The following is a 4297-nucleotide window of genomic DNA, read 5'->3' on the forward strand; positions in this document are numbered from 1 at the left end:
TGACAAGGAGCTTTCCCCCCTGTTTTCTGCTCAGAGTTTTACATTTTCAGATCTTACATTTAAATCTTTGATCCATTTCAAGTTAATTTTTGTGAATTGTATAAAACAGAGGTCCAATTTCACTTTTCTACATGTGTTTATCTAGTTTCCCCAACATTTGTTGGAGAGACTTTCCTTTCCCCATTAAGTATTCTTGACTCTCTTACCAAATATTATGTGACTACATATGCAGGGTTTTATTTCTGGACTCTATTCTGTTCTTTTGTATATGTCTATTTTTTCTGCCAGTATCATATTGTTTTGATTGTTATAGCTTTGTAGTATAGAAATCTGTTGGAATTTTGATAGGGATTGCACTGAATCTACAGATAGCTTTGGGTAGTATGGACATTTTAACTATATTCATTCTTCTGATCCATAAACAAAGACTATCTTTACATTTGTTTGCACCTTCTTCAGTTTCCCTCATCAGAGTTGAAGTTTTAGTATAGAAATCTTTTACCTCCATGGTTAAATTCATTCCTAAGTATTTTATAGTTTTGATCCTATTCTGAATGAGACTATTTCTTTTCAGATATTTCATTGTTTGGAAGTACAACTGATTCTGTATGTTGATATTATATCCTGCAGCTTTCCTGAATTTGTTGATTAGTTTTAACAGTTCTTTGGTTGAGCCTGTAGGATTTTTTTTCTATATAAGATCATGTCATCTAGAAATACACACACTTTTATTTCTTCTCTTAATTTGGATGCCTTTTATTTGTTTATGTTGCCTGATTGGTCCAGGTAGGACTTCCAGTACTATGTTGAATAGGAGTGGTGACAGTGGGAACTCTTGCCTTGTTCCTGATCTTGAAAGAAAAGGTTTCAGCCTTTCACTGTTAAGTATGGTGTTAGCCCTAGGCTTGTCACATACTGCTAAGGTAGTAGCAAGAAGGGTAGTGACCAAAAGGGTCAGATTTTACATAAATTTGGAAGATTAAGCTCACAGGTTTTACTGACAGACTTCGGTTTGAGGTGTACAAGAAAGGAAAAAAAAAAAAAGGGAAGGATAATTCCAAGCCACTTTGGCTCTGCCTGTAGGAGAATGAAGTTGCCATTTACTGAGCTACGGAAGTATGAATAGAGCAGGTGTAAGTTCAGAAACTAGTAGTTTGGTTTTGTTGTTGTTAGGTTTAAACATCCACATGTACATGCCAGTTAAGCAGTTGGATATAAGATTCTGAAATTTGGGGGAAAGGTCAGGAGTGGAGATGGAAATTTGATAGTTTTCTTGGCTGAACAATGGAAGTGAGATGAGTGTTATTTATTATCTCACTTAATAATTACCTGAACTAGGATAATACTGTTTCTATTTTTTTCAATATTTGGACCCAAAACTCATTTTGGGGAATACTCTTTAAGGCAAAGGCTCATTCCTTTTGGTTTTGTGTCTCCATCTTCTAAAAATAACCAATTTCTACTAAATATATCTTGAAATAATAAATACATAGAAAAACTTTGAGTCTACTGACTTAGTAACATCAGTAAATTTTTTTAAAAGATTTCATTTATTTATTTGACAGAGAGAGACAAAGCAAGAGAAGGACACGAGCAGGGGGAATGGGAGAAGGTGAAGTAGGCTTCCTGCCAAGCAGGGAGCCCAGTGGATGCGGGGCTTGATCCCAGGGCCCTGGGATCATGACCTGAGCTTAAGGCAGACTCTTTTTTTTCTTTTTAAGATTTTATTTATTTATCTATTTGAGAGAGCGAGAATGAGAGAGAGAGAGCACATGAGAGGGGGAAGGATCAGAGGGAGAAGCAGATTCCCTGCTGTGCAGGGAGCCCAATGCGGGACTCCATCCCGGGACTCCAGGATCATGACCTGAGCCGAAGGCAATCGCTCAACTGACTGAGCCACCCAGGCACCCCCAAGGCAGACTCTTAATGACTGAGCCACCCAGGCACCCCAACATCAGTAATTTTTTTAAAACTGAAAAAATTCTCCAATATTTAGGTGACATGAGAGATGCAAAGATGCATCAATAGCAGATGCTAATTTTAAGATATTTGTATCATCCCATCATTCATATGCCATGAATGTCATTCCATGGTTGTATGATGGGGTGAATAACTTATTAATCAGGCAGAAATGGACAATATTCTTTTAGCACATATACGGAGGTTTGTGTTTCTCCTTAGTCTTTCAGTCATGGATAAGAGATTCAACTTAATGGACCCTAGGATATTTTATTAATGATTAAACACAACAACATGATTGAGGTAATATACCAAAACCATGTCAAAGGAATATGCATTTACAAAAGCTCATGTAACCCAAAACTCTCCCACTTTGTAATCACTTTCAAGTTACCTCTCTCTTACCCCTGCATTCTTTTCACCATCATAACAACCCAAATCCATTAATAAACATAGCATTATGGTTAAGAGAATAGACTGAATCAAACCACTTGGCTTCAAACCCTTAGCCTGATTAAATAGTAATTTGTTCATTTGTGACATGAGGATAGTTATAGTAATTACCTAATGATATTGGTTAAGAACACCAATGAGAAAATACTCATAAAATATACTGTCAAATACATGATAATTAGTATATATTTTACTAATTATAGATAGTATTGGTCCAAATGTTTTCTTTAAAAAATAAAATTTAATTTTACCTACATGGAAGTTTATGTTCTCTTTTTACCTAGTTCAAATTATTTACTACATTAATAATGCTTTAAGAATATACGATTTAGGGGTTTACACTTCAAACAACTGAGTATTATGTCACAAAGTAATTTATAGGAAGAATATCAGGTAGTTCACAGAATCAACAGAAGTCTTTGTGAAGCGGTATGGAAACGGGCATGAATCAAGGAAGGACAGGCTATTGAGAAGTCTGCCAAGATAAGGTCACAGAAAGAGTTTAAGAATGCCATCACTGAACACTTATTAATGGACAATTGCATCTTTATGTCATTTTTCTAGAATTTAAACTCATTGAATTTATATATAACATATATCTATGTTCTATATCACTGGTTCTCAGATTTGGCTGGACAATGGAATCAGCTGGATGCAGGTTGTGTTAAAAATACTGATGTCTTGTGCTCACTTCGACATCACATATACTAAAATTGGAATGGTACAGGAAAGATTAGCATGGCCCCTGTGCAAGGATGACATGCAAATTCATGAAGTGTTAAAAAAAGAAAACAAACAAAAATACTGATGTCTAGGTCTGATTCTCAGAGCTTCTAATTTTATTGGTATAGAGTGCAGCCTGGATAATGGGATTGTTTTAAAGCTCCCTAGGTGATTCTAACATGCAGCAAAATTTTATATTTACTGGTTCAAGTGGTATGGCCCTCTTGCTGAAGAAACGGATGAAATTCTCGAATGACTCCTACATATATTATATGTTAGTTATTTGGTTAATAAATTATTTTTCACAAATAATTCATGTTTTTAGGAAGTTTTGAAATAAAGATAAGTATCTTGTGAAAGTTACCCATAATCTCCTATCCAAAGATAATTTCTGTAAATATTTTCATTTATCTTTTCAGATGGTTCACTTTGTATATGAGATGTGTGTGTGTGTAATTTCTTATGTTCTTATGTCTTTTGGTTCATAGTAGTTGAAGTTTCATGGCTGCTCTCTCTCCAGAAGGTAATTTTTCTTTGTTGAATTGTGCCTTCTAAAGAGAAGGCCTCCAAAGGTTAAGAATTAATACAACTAAAAAACTGTGAATATTGGTAAATTGGCATTTCAAAGGGTAATGACATTCAATGATGCTCTAAAACTCACTATCTCAGTGAATTAATATTTGAGTGTTTGAAAATTTCAATTTCCTGTATGCAAAGCCACATAAGAATTAGCTGATTTTCTTCATTTGACTCTTCCCTAGTCTCTTTACCTTTACTTCAGACATCCTTTGCCTACATGAATTTTCCTCTTCCTTAACAAATGAAAAATGAAAAGTCATTTGAAAACTGGTGCTTATTGGATTTAATGAACTCTTTTCTAAACTTCAAAAAGCAGATATATACTTTATAATTTATAACTTCATAAATTATAATTTAAAGTACTTCATAATTTATTTAAAAATAATTTAAGTTCTATAATTTTTATTTTTATTTATTTATTTATTTATTTATTATTCTGTTATGTTAATCACCATACATTACATCATTAGTTTTTGATGTAGTGTTCCATGATTCATTGTTTGCGTATAACACCCAGTGCTCCATGCACAGCGTGCCCTCTTTAATACCCATCACCAGGCTAGCCCATGCCCCTACACCCTCC

General features: G+C 34.2%; 1 non-coding gene across 1 annotated transcript; it reads left to right on the forward strand.

Moving 5' to 3' along the window:
• The first annotated feature begins 3095 nt into the window (after positions 1–3095).
• On the forward strand, positions 3096–3202 carry LOC114220063 (U6 spliceosomal RNA). Its single transcript, XR_003611511.1, has one exon. It is a non-coding gene; the product is annotated as a U6 spliceosomal RNA (small nuclear RNA).
• Positions 3203–4297: the final 1095 nt, after the last annotated feature.

Source organism: Eumetopias jubatus, unplaced genomic scaffold (assembly GCF_037043125.1).
Source record: "Eumetopias jubatus isolate StellerSeaLion01/CBP00866 unplaced genomic scaffold, mEumJub1_p1.0 scaffold_13, whole genome shotgun sequence".
Lineage (NCBI taxonomy): Eukaryota > Metazoa > Chordata > Mammalia > Carnivora > Otariidae > Eumetopias > Eumetopias jubatus.